Source organism: Terrapene carolina, unplaced genomic scaffold, assembly GCF_002925995.2.
Source record: "Terrapene carolina triunguis isolate 2854851 unplaced genomic scaffold, T_m_triunguis-2.0 Scaffold95, whole genome shotgun sequence".
Lineage (NCBI taxonomy): Eukaryota > Metazoa > Chordata > Testudines > Emydidae > Terrapene > Terrapene triunguis.
Genome location: NW_020664446.1, coordinates 50,543,304 through 50,558,279, shown reverse-complemented (window position 1 = coordinate 50,558,279; position 14,976 = coordinate 50,543,304). Strand labels below are relative to the sequence as shown.

Genomic DNA, 14,976 nt, shown 5'->3' with positions numbered 1-14,976 from the left:
ACGTATTTTTTATTAGCAACTACACATGAAACTGGGGGGTGAAACTTGGACGGGGGCTTGGGTGAGGCGGGAAGGAAAGGACTTGTCAAATTTTGGGGAATGAGAGCCTTCTGGTACTTGAGCAGTCTGCAGAGGTGGAGTGAGAGTTTTCACGGACTCTGCCGCCCCTCCTTCTTTGGACTTTGGGTGAGGGGGGTATGGGACTTGGTGGCGGGGGAGGGCGGTTAGAGATAGACTGCAGCGGGGCTCTGTCCTCCTGCCTCCGTTCCTGCAGAACATCCACAAGGCGCCGGAGCGTGTCCATTTGCTCCCTCATTAGTCCAAGCAGCGTTTGAGTCGCTTGCTGATCTTCCTGCCGCCACCTCTCCTCCCGTTCCATGTGTGATCGGTGCATTTGGGACAAGTTCTCCCTCCACTGGGTCTGCTGGGCTGCCTGGTCTCGGGAGCAGCCCATAAGTTCCGAGAACATGTCCTCCCGTATCCTCTTCTTCCTACGCCTAATCTGCGCTAGCCTCTGGGAGTGTGATGCCAGGCTAGGTCGGGAGACAGTCGCAGCTGTGGGAATGGGAAAAAGGGAGTGAATTCCTCAGAAAGATAAATGAAGTTGTGAACAAAGAACATAGTCTTTCTCTGTGAACAAGACCATGCACAGCACCTATCACATGCGCACTCAGGACAAGGTCGAATTTTCGGCCTTCGCATTCAGTGCCTGGGGTCTTGCAGTGCAGATCAGAGAAGCGGGGCAGGACACCGGAATTTGTGTAGCAGGCCGACATGGTAAGCCGTAGACTTGTGGCTGCTTAAAACTTTAATAATAGCACTGGCCTCCTTTCACGTTGAAAGCAATGCCAGTCCCTGCTGCCAGCAATCCGGCAAGCATGAACTCTGCCCCTGTCCCACCCCCTCGCGGCTGTCCCAGGGAAAGATCCCTGTATGCTGCCCCTCTCCCGCCTCCACCGCGTGGCTGTAAACCACCGGTTACAGTTCTGTAAAGGAACAGGCAAGCAGTCCCAATACTAACATTCCCCTACCTAATTCAAAGCAGGTCACCATGAGCGACATCACTCTGATGAGGATTTCAGTGACCGAGAAACAAAGGATGCTTCGGGAAAGCCTGCAGAGACCAGGGCCGTATGCCGCCATGCTCTGCAGGGCAATGATCCCGGAGTACTTGCTTGTCTCCTGGCGCGGAAATGTTTGCTACTACGGAGGACCCAATAAGGCCGCTCTCCCCAGGAACCTGATGCAAAGGCTTTCCAATTACCTCCAGGAGAGCTTCGTGGAGATGTCCCTGGAGGATTTCAGCTCTATCCCCGGACATATAGACTGGATTTTACTGTAGCTGCACTGGCAGGGACTAAACAGTAGAGCGGCTTGGGCAGAACATTCATGCTAAGCCGGACATTGTTAGATTTTTTTTTCAGTAGTTGCACTGCCAGGGACTGAAACGTTAAGCGCCTAGGGCAAAGTAATCATACAAAACCCATTGTTAATATTGTTAATATTCCTGTTCTGTTAAAAATAAATGTTTAGATGTTTTAAACACTTACTGGCTGATCCTTCCCCTGATTCTGTGTCTGGGTTAACGGCTGGGGACGGTTGGTAGGGGATCTCTGTAAAGGTGATGAAGAGATCCTGGCTGTCGGGAAAATCAGCGTTGTAAGCGCTGTCGACTGCCTCGTCCTCCTCATCTCCTTCCTCATCTTCCCCGTCCGCTAACATGTCCGAGGAAGCGGCCGTCGACAATATCCCGTCCACGGTCAGTGGTGGGGTAGTGGTGGCGGCCGCACCTAGGATGGAATGCACTGCCTCGTAGAAACGGGATGTCTGGGGCTGGGATCCGGATCGTCCGTTTGCCTCTTTGGTCTTCTGGTAGCCTTGTCTCAGGTCCTTGATTTTCACGCGGCACTGCGTTGCATCCCGGCTGTATCCTCTCTCTGCCATGGCTTTAGAGATCTTCTCGTAGATCTTTGCATTTCGTCTTTTCTGTCGCAGCTCGGAAAGCACGGACTCATCGCCCCACACAGCGATGAGATCCAAGACTTCCCGATCAGTCCATGCTGGGGCCCTCTTTCTATTCTGAGATTGCATGGCCATCTCTGCTAGAGAGTTCTGCATCGTTGCCAGTGCTGCTGAGCTCGCCACGATGTCCAAACAGGAAATGAGATTCAAACTGCCCAGACAGGAAAAGGAATTCAAATTTTCCCGGGGCTTTTCCTGTGTGGCTGGTCAGAGCATCCAAGCTCGGACTGCTGTCCAGAGCGTCAACAGAGTGGTGCACTGTGGGATAGCTCCCGGAGCTATTAGCGTCGATTTCCATCCACACCTAGCCTAATTCGACATGGCCATGTCGAATCTAGCGCTACTCCCCTCGTTGGGGAGGAGTACAGAAGTCGAATTTAAGAGACTTCTATGTCGAACTAAATAGGTTTGTGGTGTGGACGGGTGCAGAGTTAATTCGATGTAACGGCGCTAAATTCGACATAAACTCCTAGTGTAGACCAGGCCTAAGATTGACTTAGCCCAGGGGCTTCTCAGTTAACAGGGACTTTCCCAGCACCAAGTATTCAGTTTTTCTGGGAGCCTAAACCCCTAAATAAATCAGTTTTACTCTGTATAAAGCTTATACGGGGTAAACTGATAAATTGTCCACCCCCTACAACACTGATAGAGAGAGATGCACAGATGTTTGCTCCCCCAGGTAGTAATTACTTACTCTGGGTTAATTGATAAGCAAAAGTGATGTTATTAAGTATAAAAAGTGGGATTTAAGTGGTTCCAAGTAATAACAGACAGAACAAAATAAGTTACCAAGCAAAATAAAATAAAACACACACGTCTAAGCCTAATACAGTAGGAAACTGAATACAAGTAAATCTCACTCTCAGAGATGTTCCAATAAGCTTCTTTCACAGACTAGAATCCTTCCTAGTCTGGGCCCAATCCTTTTCAGACCAACGTTGTGGTTTATGGCCTTGGTCCAGCAATCACTCCCACCCCCCGTAGTTCCAGTCTTTTGTTCCAGTTTCTTTCAGGCATCTCTTTGGGGTGGAGAAGCCACTTCTTGAGCCAGATAAGGACAAAATGGGGGGGCTTCCAGGGTCTTTTATATTCTCTCTCTTGTGGGCAGAAACCCCTTTGTTCTTCTGTGCAAAATCACAGCAACAAGGTGGAGTTTGTAGCCACCTGGGCAAGTCACATGTCCATGAATGATTCAGTTTTTTGCAGGCCGATGCCATTGTTTACATGTTAGTTTGAACGTTCCGAGGAAAGCTCAAATGTGGATTGGTGTCTCCCAAAGTCCATTGTCAGTTACGTGTTTCTTAATTGGGCACTTACTCAGAATAGTCCTTTCTCAAGAAGCTGACCAAATTGTTCACTGATACCACTTAGAATCAAACACATTGAGATACAAGTACATAGCCAATATTCATAACTTCAAATACAAAAAGGATTCACACATACAGACAGCATAATCATAACCAGCAAATTATAACCTTTCCATAAACATCTTACTTGACCTCCTTTGTACAAGATTTGGTGCAAATATAGGACATTGGTTGCAACAATGATTTTTGGGTCACAGTTCACCTCAATAATGTCACACCGTGTTTCCCCATAGTAGTGGTGAGGTATACGTCTTCAATATACGTCTTCAGTAAAATGATGGTGCTCCTTGTGAAATTTCAGATCCTTTTTACATATCACAAAGGATCTTTTCAGATACATTTTTAGCACGTCATTCAGCTTCTCTTGTGAATTGATCCAGCCAACCGGACTTCCATTGAGAAGAAAGTTGTGTGATCTAATACCTCTTTTACCCACACTTTAATTTTGTTAGTGTGCATAGGGAAACTCTCCATTGGAGTAAGCATAATTTTAATTAGGCAGAACCTCTCCAGACATTGGATCTGCAAAGGACGTTCCAGCTAGAAATTTCCTTCATAAGTGATCCATCATAGATAATTGAAATCCTTCAACATACCTGAATGACTATGTAGAAGATGGACAGAGATAGCTGAAATTGTTTAATAGCATAGCTTTAATAGGGCAGATTAATTGCCTTGCACACATTTGGGATAAGAAACTCAAATCTTCCTGCCTGATGTATTCACTTGCCTCTTCCTAATCTATGCTTTTTAATACCCTCATAAATGGTTTATTACCTTTGCTAAATTGGATAGGGGCATGTATCTCTAGTATGATTGCTTAAAGATGCTACCTTAGGAGAGCCTTTTATAATCAGGGTTTGGCTACATGAGGAAATTGGAAGCCAAGTCATAATTCCAGAATAGGGTCACTTTTATTCCAGAATGGTTTCCACACAGGGAGTTACTTTGGTATAACTGTGCCTGGTTAATTATTACATAGCTATTTTGACATAACTATTAGTAGAGCCCGTACCATGTTTTTCATAAATGAGAAATGCATAATAAAATGACATAAAATGAAAAACTCATCCTGCAGCAGTAGCTCCTGTCTTTGGGGTGGGGCCCCTGCTCCAGGCATTGTGACTTGGCGCAAGGGGTCATAGTGCCACTCCCTGAAATTTGGCCTGGCCGCCCCTCCGTCATGACAGGAGGGCATCAGGCCAAACCTGGGAGTGGCACTTGCGACTCTGTGTGCTGAGGTGCAATGCCCAGCCCGGGAAACCAGGCCCAGCCCTGCAGAGATAGGTCATCCTACTGTGATGTGAGTGTAGGATGACCTATCTCTGTAATCTTCCCACCTCCCAGGGTCTTCACCCCCCTCAGAGACAGGAGAAAATAAAATTAGCACAAAATTCCATAAAAACAAAGGAGAGAATTTTTTTTTTTTTTTAAGGAAGAATTATTTCATGGGACTATACTGGTCTACTTACCCATGTAGACATGCCCTGAGCATTATACACATGGTCTGAGCTGGCAGGAAATAAAGCATTCACTTCCTTACCCTCACCTGGTGTCCCTAATCTCGAGCCATGCTGCATCCCAGATCACCAAGGACCCCAGGTCTGTAGCCTGAAGAATGAGTTATTCCTGTATAGGCTCTTTAAAGGAGAGAAGGCACCCCCTATCCCACAGCCTGTTTTCAATCTGTAATTTGGCTGTAAATATTTGCTCTATGCTGAAATTTGGCAGAAAGCTTCTTTGCTAGAGATTGATTTGTTTTACAAAATGAGAAAAACGTTAGAATATATTTAAATAGTACAAGTGGTGTCTGTTAAGTTATTGGTTCTGGATGGATTTTACAGTTACGCAACTCTAAAATAACTGATTTTTAAAATATTCTGACAAGGCAATAGCCTGTAATATGACTTTACTGTATTGGTTATTTTTGGTCATGGTGGTTGATTGTCGCTGCCAAATTATGAAGTCTTGAAAGAGATCAAAGGTAATTCAGTGTGAAAAAGTGGAATTTTTTTTTTTTTTTTTTTATGGAGATATCCTATCTCCTAGAACTGGAAGGGACCTTGAAAGGTCATCGAGTCCAGCCCCCTGCCTTCACTAGCAGGACCAAGTACTGATTTTTGCCCCAGATCCCTAAGTGGCCCCCTCAAGGATTGAACTCACAACCCTGGGTTTAGCAGGCCAATGCTCAAACCACTGAGCTATCCCCCCCCCATTTGTTCACAAATGAGTTTCTCTCTGTGCTTGCGGAGCAAACACTGTTAGGATTGTATTGGCCATTGTCTCTTGTTTTTCCTCCTGTTGCTCCATATCTACTTTCAGCATTGCTTTGGTGATTTCTCCCATGCTGGGTTCTAGTCTTCTGGGGAATCTGTCATTGGTTTCTTCTCTTTTTCCTCCCCTTTCTATCCCTTTGTGACAGCTGAATCCATGCATGCTAATAATCTCTATGGTAATAGTTCTCACATCTAACTTGTCACACCTGACCCTGTGTCCATTCCCTCATCTGTCTCCTGTATGTCATCCCCTATTACTTGCTGCCAGATCAAGCTCCTTATTTGTCCTCTCAACATTTTCAAGTACTGTGGACTGCTCATCAGGTCCTCTTTTAATTCCCCCTCTTTTCCCACTGAGTTGAAGCTGTTAAGACTTACTACTACTTCTGGCACCATACACTGAAAGTTAAGCTTGTCCAGGCTCTGGTCACCTCCAGCATATTACTGCAGTTTTCTTCTGTTCTCTTGGTTTTCACATTATTTCTTTCCAAACTCTAGAAAATGCAGCAGCTAAAATTATTTTGCTCACCTGTCAATCTGAGTATGTCTCTCTTCTCTTTGGATAGATCTTCCTCTTTCCTGCCTACCATTATCAAGTTTAAATGTCTCTTCCTTGCCTTCAAGGATGTACACATCACTACCTACCCTGCATCTTAGATCTTGTTTCATATCATATCCATTCTTCTTGATGTATTCTGTCAACAGTGCAAGCTTCACTGAGCCCTTTCTTTCCTTTTCCCAGTCATGTTTTTGCTTCATTTTGTTATGTAACTTCTCAGTTCTACTGTCTGCACCAAGTCCTCATCCCTTTCCTTAGTATTTATCTTAGACATTTTTTGTCCATGAGACCCACAGACACTAACAAATAACAATCAAGTACATTACTGTAGATGAGAAGAGTGAGATTAGGTATTTTTTTAAAATGTTAACAGGTTCCATTTGCTTTACCTGTGTTGATCTTTTTGGTTGTGAGCTCCTCATGGCAGGAGACTGTCTTTTTTTATTGGAGTTGTGTGCAGTGGCATTTAAGAGACAGTGAAGTATAAGTTTCCCTCTAGCCTTTTATTTTATTTAAACTAAATTTAATAATGTTGTATTACACAATTGTGAGTTTGGCTCTGGTGGCTGCAGTTTCAAGCTCAACAGAGTGAAAGTCACCTCTGCTACTTGCTTCAGATTTAGAGTCTCTAAGACCCAAGGATAGTGACTACACATACATTGACAAGTACAAGGTCTAGTTTGCTTTATCAATTTTATTGAAGTTACAATTAAAGTTATGATTACCCAAGCATATAGAAATACTTAGAGACCTATGCACAAGTTACATATATAGTCATACTTACATCCTTAACAATGTTCTTAAGGATTGATGAATGCCTTGCCAATTGATCATCAGTAGAGGGGATAGTTCCTGCTGGAGTTTTCCTGTAGGGAACTCATTTTACCCAATCTGGGAGCCCTCTTTTATCTTGTGATTTTGACTACACCTAACACTGTGCGCGTGTACATTGTTGGAAAAATGTAATTACCGGGTATCTTGTAGTCAAAATTACTCTTACAGTTTAATTTTTCGCATTATGACCCCTTGATGCACCTTTTCCTATAATCTTGTAGCATAGGGTCATTTTTTGGTCACTTACTTATGTCAAGTCTTTCTTAAGCCTGTGGCCTAGTATGGCTAAGCTGATATTTTACAGGCCTGAGCCTGTAGGCCTTATGTTTTAGCCCTACTTAGATACCTAATGCAAACGTATCCCTTCTGACTATTGATCAATCTGATACTTCTATAATCCTACGATTTAAATCTATTTAGCAAACAGTGATTATATATGACATCACATATGAGTTGATTATAACATCACATAACACACAACAAATGAATGATAAAATGAAATAATTGGCTACACCCTGTGTTTTAAGAAGATGGTACTATAATAGTTACCAGAATACTGAATTATGTCTTTCACTCTGTCCTTCATGTTGTGATGCAAAAAGAGCACTATGGAGGATTTTTCTGTGCTTTGAATTTTCTGAGCTTCTTTTAAAATGCTCTTAATTATTTGTAATATGCTTTATCGATTCCTGGATTGTCACTTGGTGTATTGCTCTGAAGCCTAGAATGTCGGAGTCAGTGTGAAGCGATGGAAACAGCTACAAGGATAGTCTTTTGTTTAGAATATCACCAGATTCAATCATCACTGGGTTTCACAGTCCACTACCCTGCAATTTAAATTCCCAGTCATTTTGAATTTATGAATTATACCCATGTGGTTTACAGCTGCAGTAATGCGTGTATCTGTGCCATGCCAAGAGTCCTAAACAATTGTGAGAGCCGAACTAACTTAGCCAATCACCACCCTTACTCTACATCTAATTTCAGTGGTTGTATGAGGGATACAGCACAGGTGGTGAATTTACTTGGCCGAATTGCCATAGCTCTTCAAAAGCACCCCCACAACAACATGACTAACACACACAATAATGAAACAGACCTAGCCCCTGATAGCAGCGTATCAGCACATCTCCCAGCACAGTCCCACCCAGACACCAATCAACATAACAACGTATGCAACAACTAGCATATACAATAACCCCAAATATACAGCCTTACTCCACACCACAGACCCCTAATTCGCCATCTGTGCAAATCCACACAACCCATCACAACAGTATACAGCATAATCCTAAACATCATTCTAAAGCGTAAAACATTTGTTGAGTCAGTCTGAAGCAATGGAAACAGCTAGAAACGTGACTGAGAAGTGCGGGGGGTTTTTTTGTTTTGTTTTTTTAAAGAATATCATCAGGTTAAATTATTATTGGGATTTGTGGCCTGTTACCACCTAAATTTTAAGTTCTCGGTCATTTTTGGCTTTTTCACACATGTGACTTTATACCGGTGCGACAGCATGCACTTTCAGCTGCTCATTCTTTAATGAAATTGTCATATTTATTAATTCTCTTTATTATGAATTAGCAAGTCTAGGGTTTTTTTATGGTGGTTTACCTGGGAATGAGCTTGAACTCACAGGAACAGAATGAAAAAATCATAAATAGTACACAAACTACTGCATCTGCCTATGCTAAAATACAATGTATTTGGGTGATGCAGGCATTTATCAGTTTTATTTCTAAGACTGTTTTATTGAGTAGTGTGTCAGGACCATTGAAAGTAACCTAGAAAGGTAGAGTAGTGTCAAGATTGAAGATCTTCTGAAGTCTGACTGTTAGTTGCTCTAGTTGTTTTAAGTATTAGTAACCCAACGTTTCTGGAACAAGTGAATTCTAGAAATCTGTCATCATATATCAAGAAGCTTTAAATAAAGCCACAGTCAGTAAACTTCCGGGGTGCCGGGAGTCATTATTACAATACTCTAGTGAGAAAACATTGTATTCTGAATCTGTTGGAGTTTGTGTAATATTAGTTAAATAAGTTTCTAAAAAGTTATAGCACATCTGGCCATCTTTTATGAATCATTTCTTAATATTTTGCATATCAGATTATTTCTGATATAAAAAAATACAATGCAACTCGCCCAAATATGTTTTAATAGTCTTGTTATTGCCCCTTTCTGAGCAAGCTGAAACTACTCCAGCTGTCCTTAGTTGACTATTCTACAAGAGTAAGAAAGTACACATGTAAAATAATGAAGTTCTGTCTCTTTAAAGAGTTCCTTGACTCTAATACAATATAATACTCTTTTATTTTTCTTTAGTGCATAAGAAGTGCAGGTTTAGTCCTCTGGTCTCAGAATAGGTACAACACTGGATTTAAGTGTCTCATTTTAGGCACCTACTTTAGAAAGCTTTGGTGTTTAAATTTTGTGATGCCTATTGCATACCCTAAAGATCTACCATGCATTAAAAAGACAATATTTAACATAATCAGTGGATTACTTTTTGAATTAATATATCACTGCAACTCCACCAAATAATCCTCAGTATGTACCACCAGTCTCCTAGTATACACCATCTTTTAATACAATTAAGGAATTGCTTATTTTGGATGTTAGAGGGAGAGCCTACCCAAGAAAGTCTTGCTTTGTCATTCCATTTGCTTGGGTGGCCAAGTGTTCTGCTTTGGATATTCATTATTACATTATTATAGTACTTTGGTATAATGTTGAAGAGGTTTTCAAAGTGTGTTGCATGTTATATTTGGTCTTGTGTTAATTGCACACACAGCCATTTTGTCTCTTGGTCTCTTCTTTGATTTTAGCCCAGGTGCCTAATAAAAAGTTGTTACCATCTGGTATCTGTTTTGTGAAATATGCCTGGGTTTTTCTTTTCCTTATGGACGAGTGTACACATCACAAAAACCACCACATAGTTGGCACCCTTCTTGCAGTTTTAGAAGAAAGGTCGGGGATCTCATTAGCATGAAGTGTGTCACAATATGGCTGTAGCGTGGGAATTGTGTATTGTAGATTCATTTCATTCAGTGAGGAAAGGAAGGACAGAAATAAGTCAGAAGTCCATTACATATCTACAAATAGATTATTTCCCATTTATTTCAAACCCCATAAAATTGATTAGTTTGTCTTGATGTGTAGATAGCATCCAGTTAGACTATTACCACTTCTGTGGATACAGTTTTGTTAGAGTTCTGTCTGAATTTGAGCTGGTTGCTTGCACTAAATTCTTGCCTCCATGTGGCATAGATAAGCTATAATCATATAATTTTTGTTCTCATAAGAGTGCAATGAATATTGATGCAGGAAAAAGGAAAAATAATCAAATGAAATTGAACTCTTGGTTACTGGTAAATTCAGAAGTTTTACTATCAATGCATATTATATTAAGTGCTATGGGCCAGAAATTTCAAATCCTGATATCCAAGGGTTAAAAATAATGAAGACATGAGCTGCTGTATGAAATAGACCAAAAATCTATGGTAACTTTACATTTAAACAAAACTTAAATTTAATCTGTGTATCTTGGGTTTTATTCCTTTAAAACATGTCCTATAATGTAACAGAAAACTCTTCAGAATTAAAACAACATTTAAAGTAGAAATTCAAATTAATTTTTCCATATGATATAGGGAGAATTTACAATTGTGTTTTTTCAAGATTCAGTAATTAAATAGACAAAACCCTGTAGTTCATGTGTACCATAATAGTTAACACCTGGTTCAACTTCTTGCTGTTTTTATTGGACAGAACATTTATGATCCTGTATTTCTTGAAAAGGGAAAACATGATATAAAATATTGCATGGCATAGGGAAATTATTATAAACCTAGTAGTACTGCTTAAAATATTAAATGCTTACTATGCACATTTAAATAGTCATGTTTCAGTAGTTTGGTAATTATTACTGGCATTTTGTGTTATATGAAAACTGCTTTTGTTAGGGATAATAGATTACTGTATACTGGAATATAAATAATTTATATTCCATCTTCTAATTGCAAAAAATTAACACTAATATTTGTAAGTTAAACAATTTCTCAATCAAGAGTAGCTCATTGCATGGAAGCCTTCATGTTTATTATTAAAAACATGGGCTGTTCATATAGTTACAACACAAGGCTAGGTTAGGCCAATGTGTTACTACTGACCTGGTAAAACTTTTGATTCTAGATAGAGTAGTATGTTGGAGTAGCAGAAAGATAGAATTGTTTTCCTTTTCCACAAGAATAATGTTCATGATGATTAACCCCACCCCAACAGGGAAACTCATGGCTCTAAAGGGGCGTGTGTCTCCAAATAGCCTTTTTTTGATTTTGTTCTTGTTTCCTTGTTTTAAGCCTTCTACAGTAACTCACTCTTTGGATTCCTGGGTCTGCCATTCAAGAATATTCTGAATGAAAGTGGGGTTGACAGTGTTTTTGATTGACATTAGAAATTGTTTACTGTGGGAAGAACATTTGTGGGAAGTAAATTCTAAAGCATTTTTTAGCGACAAGGTAGGTGAGGTAATATCTTTTATTGAACCAACTTCTGTTGGTGGAAAGTACAATCTTTCAGGCTACCCAGAGCTCTTCTTCAGGTCTGGCAAAGGAAATCAGAGTGGCTGAGCTAAATACAAGTTGGGAAAGAGTGTTAAATATAACCGGTAATGCATGTTGTAGGAGGCCACTTGAAAGGAAGTGGGCAGTGAGAGATTAACAATGCAGTATTTAAAGTTGAATTTTATTTCTCAAAAGTTAGGGCATATAAGGGTTACAATTATTTTAGGATTTGCGTAGGCTAGAAAAAGAGGGTAAGATTAGGTTGCAGTGAGCTAACTACTTTCCCCCTATAGACACTAATTAACACTCGTTTGACCATAGGGGTCACTTGGCTGAAACAGTTACAGTTAAGGTTCCAAAAAGTTTCCATTTTACTAGCTTGTTTTAAGAAATTTGTATCTTTCTGGAATACTGCCCTTGCTTGCTTCCTTATAAAGGGTGGGAGGGTCTTTTGAGAGAGAAAGTGTGTTCGAACAAAATCACTTTGTGACTTGTGTAAGTGAACTTTAGTAGCTTTACAGAGTTCATAAACCCTCCAGTGAAGTTTGTAATATATGTAAGATGGATAGGGTCAGGTTTTTTTTTCTTTCCCTTTCCTTTCTCTTAAAATCCTCCCTCTCCACAAAACCAAACAAGGAACCTCTAGAATAATGTTTTGAGCCACAGTTGTGAATATCTTCTATGTGTGATAACCCAGCAGGGAGAATCATGACCAGATCTCTTGATACATAGCAAGCTATTTATTAGAAATAAATTAAAATGTTGTTTTATATATATGATATACACTTGGGGCACCAGAACTATAAGCCACTGTGTTACCCTTCTGCCTCAGCAAGAGAGCTTTGCTGGAACTTTTACTCCCACATCAGTCTCTGTCTGTCTCACCAGTAAACTCCTCCAGACTCTCTTTGTCAGTCTAAACCTTGCCTTGTAGGTAACATTCAGTGAACCCCACTTCCCCAGAGATGTGTCTTTGCAGTGTCCAGTCCCTTTTTCACTGATCGCTCACAGAAATTACCAAGTCTGCTGCCTCCAAAGAGACTGCACACACTAGCCTGTCAGTTTAGCTGAGGGTCCATGTTTTACTTTAATACACGGCCCTGAGATTGTTTGTAGTAAAACTAGGCACAAGATTATTAATGAAGAACATGGATTTAAGTGATACTAAGCAAGAGAAAAAGAGACGGGTATGGTTATAAACAAAAATCACACACTTTCTAGTGTCTAAAATTTAATTTTAGCAGGCTATATTTTTTGGCTTAGCAGCTTTCTTACTTACATTGACCTATCAGCATCTCCAGCTCCTCAGGCAGGAGGATCAACCATTCACAGAATCAGAGGGTGCTGATCCCTGTGTTCCCTCAGTGATGGATAACACAGGAGTCCCCTTTCTTCCATTTGTTTAACCCAGAAAACCTTTGAAATGTATTCTTTGAAAAGTTAACCCAGACAAAATTCCTCTTCCATGCTGCTTGTTCTTCCGGGTGCAGGCACCAAGCCCCTTCTTCATCCTCCGCTCAACTTGCTTTCTGGATTGGCTTGATCCCTTTGTTTGCATAAGATGCAAATGTGCTCTCATTGTCCTTTGCTTGCAATTAAGTCGTGCTGTTTTCTCATCGGCCTGTTAGCTTGATCCCTGCAGAAAGGGAGATGCACATTCCTTTGTCAAGTAGTTTTATCAACTACTTCCACAATATGTTTTAAGAACATATATTTCCAGCACTCAGACCCAACTTTTTATCTGCAGCCATATGTACATCGCATAATGATATTAATGACTGGTGTGTCACCAGTTTACGAATGATACCTTGCAAAACATTGAGTAAATATTCTGACAGTGTGTTGGGTGCGCCCTTTGCCACTTGGCATAAAGGGGCTCTTAGGGTCACAATATATCACCTTTCAAACATATTCTAAATAAATGTATGTGTTGCGTACTGGTGGAGTGTTAACTTACATAGACAAATGTAACACTTCAATAAACTCAACAATACCTCACAGAGACTAAGAAGACAGGAGAGTCATCCATTTCTCCTTCAAAAAATGTCATGCAATCTTCAGCTTCTTCCTCTCCCTGGATGTCAAGGTATTGTACAATGAGCTGTGAATGAAGATCTCATGTGAAGGACCACACCTCTACAATACCACACTCAAATTGTGCACTCTATATCAGCACATGAGCATTTCTAATGTGCTTAATGCTTTCAGTACTAGGTGCTGATGTTAGGTGTGTCTCAATAAATTGAGAAACTTTTCACATCCTTAATCACAAATGAAATAGATTTCAATAGAGTTCAGTTTGTTAGTCTGGGGGAAGTAGTGAGACTAAATTATCTTGTTATTTTGAGACCTGTGACCTGAATTGTTAAAGACATGTGTCTGGTTTATATCTGCAGCGTGGTGTCTTTCTCAACTTGAGATGTTGAAAGAAATACATATAATACAAGTTTCTAATATGTAATATTTTTTTGGATTCGGTTCTCTATCATGTAGTGGGAGAGTATTCTCTGAATACTGAAGAGAGAGATGAAAAATGTTGTAATTTCTCTTCCATAGTAGAAGGGCAGGCTGTCGGAGTATTCAATCTCCATTCTCTATGTGAACAGTACTCACATGAAAAGCAGAATGACCATTTAGAGTTTTTACTGTAACATGTAATGAAGTTTAAGGAGCATGTAGTTCCAGTGGGAATTCCTTCTTAACTAAGTGTTTATGTTTGGGAATAATTAACTTTGTTCTGGAATATCCAGCGTGTTTTAAGTTTTGTGCTAAGTTGTAGCATAAATAAGTCACAAATATATAAAAACCTTTTATATATTGTACCTTGAAATCTGTTAGTGTTAAATAAAAATACTTAATTAAATTGTTTACCTTGGAAATTCACTGTATAAATATAGCTGTTTCATCATTTATTCACAGCACAAATACCATGAATTATGCGTAGGATTCAAAAAGGCTTCTGGTATTTGTGGTGATGCATTGACAGTTAAATGAAGCAGGAAGTACCAAGAGGATTACATAAAGGATAAAAATATTTAAGATAAAAGCTTTTTAAGGTTAGCATTTTAAAAATAGTTAATTGAAAACCAGTTAGTAGTATTGTTGAACATGTTTCAGGGTTTAACTTAATGGTCACTGTTGCTTTGCAGTTCACTACAAATCTTGACCTGTAAACCCTGTGTCTTTCTGGTCCTAGACTTCTTTTGAGCAGAGATGACCAATGAATCAATCACTGTGTTTGCATGATATGAATGATTAGACTGAGGCTACAAAATAAATCTTCACTTTTAAATTAAGAGCCTGAACCCATTCTCATTAGTTTCAATAGGAACTAAATACAGCCCTATGCCAGAAC

General features: G+C 40.1%; 1 protein-coding gene across 2 annotated transcripts in view; it reads left to right on the top strand.

The window, feature by feature from the left end:
- The window catches only part of BICC1 (BicC family RNA binding protein 1), a 212,838-nt gene that overhangs the window by 42,277 nt on the left and 155,585 nt on the right, over nucleotides 1–14,976 (top strand). The gene's annotated exons all lie outside the window — the stretch shown is intronic.